At 39.9% G+C, this 13,274-nt stretch overlaps 1 protein-coding gene across 1 annotated transcript in view; it reads left to right on the top strand.

Annotated features, from left to right (window-relative positions):
• Positions 1-7,148: 7,148 nt before the first annotated feature.
• The window catches only part of ctnna2 (catenin (cadherin-associated protein), alpha 2), a 358,241-nt gene continuing 352,115 nt past the window's right edge, over positions 7,149-13,274 (top strand). Inside the window, exon 1 of the mRNA XM_085355934.1 lies at positions 7,149-7,465. The gene's annotated coding sequence lies outside the window, so the exon portion shown is untranslated. The remainder of the gene's footprint in view (positions 7,466-13,274) is intronic.

Here is a 13,274-nt window from a genome sequence, read left to right as displayed (position 1 = left end):
CGAGGCCCGGCCCAGGCCCCAGCCCAGAGACGGAGCGCCCCCAGAACCTCACGCCCATCCCGGACCCACCCAGGGGCAGCCAGGTTGCCAGGTCAGTAACCCACGTCCGTCAGCACAGACCCTCCCCTAGCCCCGCTGCACGCAGTCGCGAGGAAACAGTCACCTGAGAGCCAACAGAGCCCCCAACCGGACGTGACCGCTACCCCGGGTTGAGCCCCCCAAGGAAGATGCCTCCGGGGAACCCCCCGACGCCCTAAGCCTGTCCCTACCCCCTCACCAATCACAACAGTGAAGGCGGGACCAAACTATGACCCCCCACCCCTACTAGGTGATGGAGCTGATAAAAGGGGCCCAGAGCAATTGATCTAATGTGGTGGCAGAGGCTGTGTCAAGACTAATGTAATCTAATAGATAATTTCTATATTGGTTAGAATTAAGATTATTTTTATTTTTCCAGTTCATGAGGACTGTTTTCTTGGCTATGCATAGGGCAGTGAAAACCATATGGGCTATATTCTTTTCTGAAGTGACATTATCTAAGCTGCCCAACAAACACACTAAGGGGGAAGTTGGAATGTTACATTTCAGACACTTTGATAAGTCTTCACATATCTCGCGCCAAAACTTTTGCACTGGTGGACAGAACCAAAGAGCGTGGATGTAATTGTCTGGTGTATTGCCTTGACAGTGTGAGCAGTTGTTGGAAGATGTAAAGCCCATCTTGAACATCCGATGACCTGTATAGTGCACTCTATGAAGTATTTTGTATTGTATTAATTGCAGACTGGGATTTTTAATTAATTTAAAAGTTTTTAAGCAAATCTGAGACCAGAAGTTTTGGTCTAGGTTGACTGATAAATCTGCTTCCCACTTTGCAGTAGGAAGGGATATTGATTCATCTAATTTAGAAAATGTTCTGTATATTTTAGATAATAATTTGGGGGATTTAAGAGTAAGAAAATGTGCCGCACTTAGTGGTGTTTGTAATTCAACTTGACTGAGGTTAAATTTCTTTTTTACTATGGATTTAATTTGTTGATATTCTAAAAACCTTGTCTTGTTGATCCCATATTGTTCAACTAGTCTGTCAAATGGAATAAATTCTGTTCCCTCTAATATATGTTCTAAGTATTTAATTCCTTTACAACTCCATTCTGGGAAATTAATCATATTATTGTTTTGTAATATGTCAGGGTTATTCCAGATAGGTGTACGTTTGCATGGGATTAATGAAGACTCCGTTATTTTTAGAAACTCCCACCATGCTGTTAGAGAAAAGCTGATGTTGATACTTTTAAAGCATTCATGTCTTTTGATGTTTGAGCTAATAAATGGTAGGTCTGAAATCTCTAGATCCTTGCATAGTGCCTGTTCAACATCTAGCCAGGGCTCAACTAAGAAGGTATGTTTTAACCATTCTGAGATGAACTGAAGCCTGTTAGCATCCTCAACTGGAACCGCAGGGATAATTGTGGTCATATTTGCACTGAAATTATGCCCATTTAAATGCAATCTTTCTCACGCTCTCCCTTTGAAAGGCAATCTCAACACAACACTGCAAAGGCCCTTTTAGAAATCATATCTGATTGCCACATTGCATAAGATTTGAATCTGTAAAATCTATTTAAATTGATGTTGAATGGCTTTAACAATACTTCCGACCAAGTGATTCGTGATACACAGTGAAAAGTAGAAGGATGGAGACAGTGGAGTCAGACATTATATGGTGATTGCTGCTGTGATCATATTTCACTGGATGTAAAGATGTAAAGTGCAGTACAGTACAATGGGCGCCCTGTCTCGAATGGTAATGATTCACTGACAATAAACTATTGTGACAGAATTCACATTGTTTTGGCAAAGTACTCGTATGCCTTTTTCCTTGTTCCTGAAATGTATTTAATGGAATTTGATCTAAAATAAAGCGCTTTCTTAAGAAATTAATGCTTTGCAACAAATGTAAGTATTTATAACAAAGCTGAAAAGTGAGAGCTGCTGATGTGCAACTGCATGTTGTTACATGTAATTAAGCTTTGTTTGCAATATCATATATCATGTAAGACTTGTGCTATACGTTTTTTCATGTCGTCTATCTTTCTATGTGCAAAAGCTACATACGTTATTTTACTGCAAGAGAGAAATACCATTCAGATCGATTATGCATTATGTTGTTCCAACATCAATAAGGTGTATTGCATTCCTCATATTCATTCTTCTTTGTGGTTCTTCCTAAACACAAAGCACTGATTACATAGCTTCAACAATACCCACAACCATCTGATACATTTGTGTTCAAGTGAGGACAATGATAACCAGAAGGGTGGAAACAATGGAGTCGATAGTGCCTATTCTTGACTCTGGCAATCAAAAATGAAACAGCTATTGTATTCTGTGATATGAATAACCCTTAAATAACAATGTAGAAAAGCCAAAAGTAAGCCAAAGCCAATGTCCTCATGGGATATTAACCTCCACTGTTGTTTTTTAGAAACTGCAGTCCCAATCACGCTTCCCTGTCCTAAATTCTTTCTCTTTGACTCACAGGATAAAGCAAGGGATTTTGTGAGCTAGGGGACTTCAAAACTTTAATATTCAGCCCCAAAGTACAACGTGTTGTGTGTAGTGATGACCTCATTATGTGGAGAGAGCAATAGAAGCCAGACATTACAGACAGTTTGACAATCCCCGGAGCTCCTGGCCTCTGGGTACAGAGGAGTGTGCAGCTGGACACTGTGGAAAATATGAATATGAGTTCTGAACAGATGGGGTTATATAAACCAAGCCAATGGTTTGCACTTGCTATTTTACATACACATGTATACACACATGCTACACGAATGATTGCAGATTGCAGCACTCACTGACTAGACAGCAATTTGCTGAAATCAGAGGAAATCTCAGCATGAAAGCTGTGTAGCTTTACAAGAATAAAATAGCTTAACATCTTGAACTGCTCTAGTCTACCTGCCTTTAGCTAAATATAATAAAGTAGTTAGCAACTATTCAAACTCAGAGATTTATTCCCAGTGTAGTGTGGTACCAGGTGGTTCAAGCCAGTGAGGCAGATAGTGAAAGGCTTGGATACACCCTGAGACAACTATACAGAAACCCTATAGTCACGCACCTCTATCTGACAAATGAGGAATAGCTTGCTAACATGTTGTGCTGGATTACTGCCATGCACTAAAAACACAAGCAGATGGGAGACAATGGACTGCTATTCCTGCTCTTTTCTTCTCCCACGACAAAGAAATAGGGAGACTGAAAAAGAATACTGGAGCTTAAAACAATGCACACAACTGGCTATAACCATTTGTCCCCCAAAATAAATGTTTTTGTTTTTCATTACCTTTACTGATTATCATTTTCACGGCAATCTTAATTCACTCTTTGTTTTTTCAAACAAACCCTAGTTTTAGAAAAATTCTCTTTCTAGCATCACTCTTGAGTTGACGATAACATGGTCATTTCCCTAAAAGACTGTTGATGCTCGGCAGCGAGATTTTGTCTTCCACAGCTGCACAGCATCAAAGGTCTATCTAATTCAGTAGTGTCTTACTCACCTAATATATTGGCTGGAGCTCTGTGTAATCCAATTTCCTTGGGAGACATAACTTCTCTGAGGCTTTCAGTGATTACCTGCTCATTTCAGACTCTGTAATTGTCCTCAAGTTCAACGGACTAAGCTTGAATGTAACTTTGTGACTCTCTCCTCTGAGACTGTCTTGTGCGCTGACATAGTGATAAATGACTAATTAATGTAGCCTATTTCTGAAGTAGTTTGGTGGTTTGTAATGGATGACTAGATAGTTGAGTGAAATAAGAACAGAGGGACCATTTGTCATGAGTTCTGGGGATATTTTTTTTAATTAATTTCTGTGTATTTTCCATCTCTGTTCTTTATGGTATATGAAAAGTCTGTATGATGCATTACTGTTACAACATAGCAGGCTTATAATACATAGTTAAACACTGTACAAATGATATGTAGAGGACAGTCAACCATCTCAATCAAGCTTGAGCTGAAACCTAATCACAAAGCTTCTTTGAAACTACTTAGAGATAAATGGTTATCATTTGAATCCATCCATCCATCCTTTTTCTTTTGCTTATCCAGGGCCAGGTCGTAGGGTCAGTAGCAAAAGCAGAGAAGCCCAGACCTCCCTCTCCACATAGACCTCCTTCAGTTTATCCAAAATTACACCGATGTAATCTCACCAGTATCTTGGGTCTACCCCGGGCCTCCTCCCAGTAGGACATATCCAGAATACCTCACCCAGGAGGCATCCTGAACCACCTCAACTGGCTCATTTTAATGTGGAGGAGTGACAAATGACTGTTCTCTTCACCCTATCTCTAAGAGAGAGGCCGGCCAGCCTTCAGAGAAAGCGCATTTCTGCTGCTTGATCTGCATTCATATGACTGGGAAGGCTGAATTCAGGTAGAGTAGCTGGGTTTATGAGTGAAGCTAAGAAGGATCTGGAGACTGTGAAGTGGACAGATAACACACCTGTGGTAATCCAGGTTCTGTTTTGGGGTATCAGTGTGGTAGGGGAGTTTAGCCCAAAAGCAAAGCTCACAATTAAACCCATTATTCTGTGTTCCAAATATCACAAATGGTCATGAGCTATGGGCAGTGGCTGAAATGAGTTTCCTTTACAGTGCATTTGGGCTCACCCTAAGGGACAGTGTGCGCAGCACAGATAACCAGAAATAGCTCCTCCATTCTGTTACATGGAAAAGGACCCAGATGAGGGTGTTGCAACGTCTCGCCACTATTGTCAAGTGATACTGGATTTCTCTGTGCGATGTTGACAAATCTTTACCTTGCAATGTAAAGTGGCACAAGATGAATTGACAAATAAAGCTCAGTTGTCTTCTGCTGATTTACCATACATAGAATCTAAAAGCATCCCATGAGGTTGTTCCCGCCGTAAAGTCAAAGATCACCTACCAAAAACCTATAGCTGGTAGTGCAGGTTTATGCCTTATCAATAATTTGTTGGACAGTGACACCATTTTTGTAGTTTTATTTCTGTACACCACCATAGTGGAAAAATCAATAAAAATCAAACAATCCAAATGTGCTGGGGGTGCTGGTTAAGTTCACATGTTGTGCAGACAACCATATGCCCCAAGGCAAATGCCTCCAACCCAGGGCCCTTTGATGGATGACTGCCCTCACACCTTTTCTCCCTGCTTTATTATTTCTTCTTTATCTGCTATCTATTCAAGGAAAAGAAGATCCAAGAAATCAAAACAAAAGTGACTGAAGTGCAGACTTTCAACTTTCATTTAACATTTAACTATGATTCAGAAATTTGACAACCATTTAAGTATTACAGTCATTTTTTATAGAAAGTCTCCCATTTTCAGAGGCTCAAAAGTAATTGTACAAACTATCAAAATTTTAAATACATGTGAAGGTATGCAAATACTTTCAGGTCAAGAGTGATGGTAAATGTATTTGTATAGCGCTTTACTTTGTGCCCCAAAGCGCTTTACACTACATTCAGTCATCCACCCATTCACACACTGATGATGGCAAGCTACATTGTAGCCACAGCTGCCCTGGGGCTCACTGACAGAGGCGAGGACCACCACCAGAAGGCAATGGGTGAAGTGTCTTGCCCAAAGACACAACGACCGGGACTGTCCAAGCAGGGGCTCGAACCAGCAACCTTCCAATTACGAGACGAACTGACAACTCTTGAGCCACGATCACCACAGATAACCAGGGGACTGGGAAAAGAATGTATATAAAAAAGTTCCAGTAAGGCTGAAGGTACATATGACAGTATGTTACAGGGTTTTGGACTGGGTGAGATAAGGTCCGTGTTCCGTATAGAAAAGATTAATAAACCTTTTATTATTAGAATATTCTTAATGTGTAATAATGTGTTAGTCCCCATAGGGAAATTGCTCCTCTGCATTTAACCCATTCACCCAGTGAAGCAGTGGGCAGCCACCAATGCAGCGCCCGGGGAGCAGTGTGTAGGGATGGTACCTTGCTCAGGGGTACCTCAGGGTAACCATTCAGTGGAGTCGAACCCCCAACCTTCTGATCATGGGGCCACCACTCTATCTACTGAGCTATCCCTACCCCCAGTTGATTTTGTTGATTTTGTTGATTTTGTTGATTTCTTGATTTAAGTTACAATTTTACTACAATAAACAAAGGACTTCAGTCAATAAATGATATGAATGTGAACAGGAGGAGTGGGAGCCCTTGTAGATTTTTTATTTTCATCTCTTCAGTATTTCTTAGAAAGCAAAGGCACAGCAGTAAAAGTAATGTAAATAATACAATTACTGTTTCAGCTTCAGGGTCCTTCTGCGCATAATGGGTCCTTGTCACACTTTTCCTAACTTCCTGGAAAACGAATTCCTGAAGATTAGCTGTGAAAAAGAAACTGTAGCTGTAGTTAATAGAGGTGAAAAGAAAAAATTAACTTGGTAGCTTGCTAAGAAAAACAAGGAAAGTCTCAACTTTGGCTTTGGTGCATATTGATTTGATGAGGATATTTACATTACTGTAAATGATAAAAGTGTTTGCTTTTTTGGTAAAAGGAAATTGCAAAACCTATTCCTAATAATGTTTTTTTCAACTATTAATAATAAACTAAAACAGGCTAATTCAATCCAGAAAGATCCAGAAAGAACAAAATGTGATTTTGAAACAAAAATAAAGGGAAGTAAATAATTTTTTAAAAAAATCTAGTGAATCATGCAAAACTATTATAACTGCCAGGCACACATTAATTCTTTATGTATCACGCACAGCGCTGGCTCTCAAGCTGGTGTCACACTATCAAAATATCGAGTGTCTATCCTGTCTAAGATAATCAGACATAACTTTCTGCAAATCACACCTAGTGTTATCCACACAGCTAATTTAGTAGGCTTGTTATTTATTATTATATTATTATATTTATTTCTTCAATTTTGATGATGTCATAAACACAAATACAGTATATTTTTGCTTAATATTACCAACAGCTCCATCCCGCTCTCAGAGTCCCAGATTTCCTACACCCCGTAGAAGCGCTCGCACACAGGAAGCACGCATGCGTCAACGACGGAGACTCTCCTGATTTGACAGCCCTGGAATCTACCACACACACAGTCCACTATGTTGCAAGGCTTTCCGTTAGTAGCGCACCATCATCTGCACCTGCCTACTCCGTTGTTGTGGTTGGAGCGCTGGGAGGGGTCATTATTTCGCAGGGAGCTGTAGGAGGAGGAGGCACTTCCGAGACACCGACAGAAGCGTGTAGCTTTTAGATTCAGCACCACAAGACTGAGGAAAGCGTCCGGATTGAGTCTATTTGCACGTTTTGCTGTGGCTTTACTGAATAGGAGGCCCCCCCACCCCCTTCGTTTTCTGTTTGGGAAATACTCAGTGAGAACAGGCGCCGTGAGTAGTTTGTGGACCTACAAGAGGTGTCATCTCCAACGGTTAAAGGTATGTAGTTAGTTGTCAGCTGAGAGATTTTTGCTGCTAGCACATTGGTAGCATTACACTTGCTGCACTGACTGACCCGCCGTGCTGCTAACATTAGCTTAGGCGAGGTCCGGCTTTTCATTCATCATTGTGCTTTAGCCAGTTTGGCGGGGCACTTGACTACAACCCCTCGTCGAAATACTTTACGCTTCATTATTACCATAGCAGAATCAAGAGACTTTTATATACTGAGCTGGAAATTTCTCGTTAGCTAAAAATCTCAGTGTCGCCCACTCTGCTAACGTTATCTAAACCGCACTCCCGAGCGCTGCTATCCAGTGAACCCAGTGCTGAAAGCCTGTCTGTGGGGCAGAGCCATGCTAGGCTGCTAGGCTAGTATAGTAGCTAAAGCTAAAAGACACCGGGGTACTTTATTGCCAGTAAAATAACGGACCCACACCTGCATTGGAAGCTGCTTAATTATTCAGGGGCTGCTTAGAACACCTCCCGTTTCTTGTTTTACGCTGAGACAGTGAAGCATGCACCCGCCGTGTTGTTAACAGCACTGTTGCATTTCTTAGATAATTTTAATCCTCTTTGTTTAGCCGAGACTGTTACTTTGTTACTTGTGAGCTCATCACTCTTTTTCTGCGGCAGCCGAAGACTTATTATTAGCTCGCAGCTGATTTTGATTCCGTTATTATAACACCGTCTTCGTCCGAGTCGAGGATGTGAAGTGAAGTGGCAAAGTGACGCTACACAGCTTTGCTTTGTCTCAACGCTGCAAGTGCAAACCCTACTTTTAACGCCAAGTCCGTTTCTTTTTAAATGAGGAATAGCTGTTTTAGTAGCCTCTTTATTTAGCCCACCCGAGTTCACTTACGCATAGACTTTTCATGCCCTTAAATCGCCCTATTGTCACATTATGGCACAGTGGAATAAACTAAAGCGCTCTATTCAGCGGAAGCACTCATACATAGGAATAACATACAGTCGAGTGAGGGTTTGGCATATTATACATTTTTGAGTTTCTGGTTATTTATTTATTTATTTATTTTTTTGTAAAATTCTAAGTTTGTGTGTGTAGTGTTTGCGTTCATTTATTACTCTGCTTGGTGACCCAGTGTAGTTTGCCTCATTCCTTTCCTGTAACTGGAGATCTGAGATCCCAGAAGCCTCTAGAGTTCACACAGTGTCTCGATTTAGAATCTGAACTTTTGATTGGCAAGGGGGCATGCTGAGCTGACACTGATGGGCTGTGCTGGTCTCTCCCTCCTATGTTTATCTTCACATTTTGTTTGCTAGAAAGGGGAAGCCTGGAACAAATGAGACAGTCGAAGTTCAAATCAAAGAGGAATCTTGTTTAGAGTGTTAATGATTTGGATTTTAAAAGAAGTCTTGAGGAAGAAAAAAAACTATATGTGTGTCCTCCAAAGGCATCAACAGATGTTATGTTTGCCAGCTGTCACAGTGATTACACCTATAGTGATTATTTATATGTTCAGGTAATTCATTAGTTATTTTCAAATACACAAATTAATCATTTAGTTTATACAGTTCCAGAAAACTAGTAAGCAATTTTGTGTAAAATGTGCCTACATTTTAATTTAGTTTAACATTTAACAGTATTACACATATTGAGGATAAATTAAATAAGGCAAAATGTGGAAGATGAGGCAGTCTTGCCTGTAAAATAACCTGAATGATAGCGCAAGTATGAAAACTGTTGACAAAACTGTCACATTAGTTTCTGAAGAATAGTTATCAAATAATCAGCTAATGATTTCAGCACTCAATTAGATTCCCGTGCTTCGATTTGATGATCAAAGAGAAGACGTGTAGCTGCACTAATTTTGCTATGTAAAACTATAAGCACTAAATATGTCTTTTACACAATACTGACAAGAGACAGCCAAAGCAAGAGCTGTGATTCCACGCTGCCAAGAATGGACAGACTCTGCTCTGCCCTTTGGGAAATGCTGCATATATGTGTCACTGTCTAACCATCTGCCTTAGACCTTATCTTTATGCAGGGCTTATTTGTTTAACCTTTGTGATTTATATATATTTAATTGTTGTCATTTTAACCAATGCTAAGTGTGCTTTAGTCAGTAGCATGACATTGTTTATTTACAGGGTTTTTAATCACATTGATCTTTTGGAAAAACCTAAAGGGGAAGCTCAGTTTCTTTGAAGTAGTTTTGTATGAGGTACTTACCCTTAATCACTGTATTACCCTAGTTTGGAGAAGCAGTTTGTAGTATGGGGACAGAAACTATGCAGTGCAGTGCTGTAGATAAGGTATGTCTGCTGTGATTTTGCCAACAGGCATAAGTAAAATGATTAGCTGGAAGTGACGCAATGCTTTTGCTATTGTCTATTGCGAGCTTGGCCCTTTTCAGAAAAGGACAACAAAAAGGTCTGGTTAAAAAAGTTGCTAAATAGACAACAATGAGATCAGCTGGAGCATGGTGATAGATTCCTTGAGTGAGAGGATTGTCAGCACTCAAGCTGAGAGGGTCCATGTTTCCTTATAAACAAAGCAAACAAGAATATCCAAATTATGAAACCTAACATCAATCTAACAAGCAAATATCTGAAGAGTCTGATAATGTCTAATGATTGGCTAAGTGGTCTAGTGCAGTGGTCCCCAACCCCTGGGCCACGGACCAGTAACAGTCCGTGAGTCGTTTGGTACTGGACCACGAGAGTTGAGGCTCGGGTGTGAAATTTATGATTTTAAGGGGTTTTATCGGTTTTTAGCGTTATTTTTCTATAGTTTTTATTGTTAACTCGGTGGCCCTGGGTCTTTTCCCGTGTGTTATGAATAAATCCGATTTTTTTGGTACCGGTACTGGTTTTATTTTGTTGTATTTATCCGCGACACCTTAAAGGCCAGTCAGTGAAAATATTATCAGACATAAACCGGTCCGTGGCGCAAAAAAGGTTGGGGACCGCTGGTCTAGTGGCTTTTAAGAGATTATAGAAGTATATAACGTTCTCTGTTTCCCGATGGAAAGAGCCGTCTGATGGCAGGATAAAGAGGTGAAATAATACAATTAACACTTTAAATGATATCGTTACATTTCTTTTTAGATAGACCTCTTTTTCGTTGGCTTAATTAGAGTTTGTTTGAGTCCACCAGCACGGCCTGCTGGATTTCAAACTAGAGTTGTTGCATGTGAGGAATACATTTGCTGCGGATAAGTACATCATACACCACTGCTTCGAAGAACTCAAACCTTTCAACAACAATTTGAAATCAAAGTCACACAATCACAATCAGAACATTGTCCATTGTTGAGCAAAATTTATTTGAACTAATTGTGAGACAATTAAACTCTTTTCTTATCCAAATAACAAAAATTGTAGTTTTTTCCAGCCACCTTTATGCAATCATGGAAATATTTTGGCTCATTTAGTGTATGTCATTTACAGTATAAAATCCCGTTTCTGTCACTGGGGGATAAGGAAAGGCCATAATTTATGGGTGTGACTGTGCAATCAATCGCAGCCAGGAGTGCATTGTGTTCTCTGTCTCCTGGGAGAGGAAGTGATATTGGCTGACTACCATGGAACCCCCTGTTGTTGTTATACCGAAGCAGAGCTTTGAGGTAGCCATGGTTCCCCGCTAAGTGGAACACGACTGCTTCTCCTCTTAAGCCCTCTTTCACTCCAGCTCTTGCACAAATATTTGATGGTGTTTAAGAGATGAGGGATGAGGCAATAGCAACAACAGCAAACAATCGATTCTTGTAGCACACTTGTCCACAGTGTCGATTTTAACTCTCCTAAAACTAGGGTTTATATTATCCTGCTGTGCCTTCATGTAGAATTGCACTGTCCAGACAGCAGGCATTTTCACTAAGCATTCATTGTCTTCTATTTTCAAGGCATAATACTGTGCTGCTGCGAAACAGTGTTATTGGTCTGTGTGTGTGGGGACAGATAACTCTTTTTCAGCCTACTCAATAGTATATGACATGGGCATATGTTGCATTGGTTAGATTAATCCTTAACTTTTTATAGAACATTATTCCACAATGGACTATAGAGGAAAAAATAGGACTGAGATCTTTATTTTTTCAAGGGGGACAATAAATTAGATGATCCAGCAGTACTTGAAAATATCGTGTCAGCAGCAGTTTGGCACAGCCACAAAGAACAGGGGTATTCTCTTAATTTACTTTTCATGTCTATTATTCTGCAAAAGACCACAACTGCAGCTACAATGCCGGGAAAAAGGGCCGTTTGAGTGAACATTTATAGTGTTCCAGCCAAGCTTGATTCTTTACAAGACTGTCATTACCAAAAAAGAGAAAAAAAAGAAAAAGAAAAATCAATAAACTCAATCTCAATTACTGAGGATGGTCTGTGAGTGGGTGTGGTCGAATAACATTTCCTCCCATAAAAAAATGCTCATGAAGTGTTGGAAGCCATCAGGAGACTCAAGAAGCTAATAAAATTTAAATAAATGAAAAGTGCAATGTATGTGCATCTCTTGTGTCATCACGAATTGACTTGTGTGGGAACAATTGTTAAATTTTAATGTTTTGAAACTTGGATCTTAAAACCAGGTTGCAGCTAAATTTTTAACAGCACTTTGGAATTATAGGAATCCTGCCCTTTTCAGCCACTGTAAGCTGCGAACAGATATTCACAGATTTTAAGGTGTGGGATGGCTTCAAAATCAGAGTGTGATAATATTTTAAAAAACAAAACAAAAAACATCCATATAACCATCCATCTATTTTCTTTTGTTTATTCGGTTCTGAGTTGCAGTGGGCCATGAAACTTATTCCAACTGCCAGAGGGTGAGAGGCAGGGTACACCAGGGACATATCACTAGTCCATCACAGGGCTAACACAGAGAGACAGATAACTATTCATGCTCATGTCCACATCAATGGCCAATTTGGCACTGTGCAAAGGGCTTGAGCCACCGCTCATTTCTTTATATTTTGCTTCCAAGGAGCAAAATATAAAGAAATGGTCCTGAGCAATAGTTCTTCAGATATTTTGAAGGTCTTTCATGGTTTTTCTTTGGACATTGGCTGCTTATTCACCCAATGACTATTTTCAGAGGAATGGTTTGTTTGTTTGTTTGTTAAGCCACTCAATACTGATCTATGAAACATTCAAGCGTACAGGAGACACCTAGTTCAAAGGATGAACTAATGTGCTTGAACATAACAGACAACTTTGCAAGAAGACTGTTTTAAATTGTATCTTTAGGCACCTTTTACTAGCACACTGTCACAAAATTATATAATTTATTCGCATTTCTTTAGTTCAAACTACAAAAAACAAAAGATAACAGGTTGACATTTAAGATAATGTTTTTTCGCCATTAAGGTGATTCGAAAGAGAACTTGGCATATCTCAGCAGGGTGTTTAATATCCTTAAGAAATAAAAGGTAAATGGACATGTGGAGGACAAACGAAGAATTGGCAGGCCTTGAAACAATGTACAACAGAGGAAAAAAGTATCTGGAAGAAATAGGAAAATATAGAGAAAGGATCTGACACAGGACCCGAGAAATGAGCTGACCCTTTAGTTGATCTGTTTAATGATCGCTGAAGCCATGTCAGAAATAATCACAGTGGAACGGTGGCTGTCACCACACAAGAAGTTAACATCAGTGGCATCAGGTGCATTAGTCTCTACAGCCATGCATGAAACATAGTGGTCGTGTTTGGAGCTGCATTTCAGTCAGTAGCATTAGAGATATTGTCAAGATTAATTGAATTATGAACATGAATAAGTGCGATTCTAGTTTAATCCATCAAGCAATGGAAAACGTGGAAGACTGCAGACTTTTGCACACTA

This window comes from Diplotaxodon limnothrissa, linkage group LG6, assembly GCF_057381915.1.
Source record: "Diplotaxodon limnothrissa isolate DT_005_m linkage group LG6, D_limnothrissa_male_GT1.1, whole genome shotgun sequence".
NCBI classification, from domain to species: domain Eukaryota; kingdom Metazoa; phylum Chordata; class Actinopteri; order Cichliformes; family Cichlidae; genus Diplotaxodon; species Diplotaxodon limnothrissa.
Note: the sequence above shows the minus strand (reverse complement) of the source record. Positions and strands in the feature narration are given on the sequence as shown.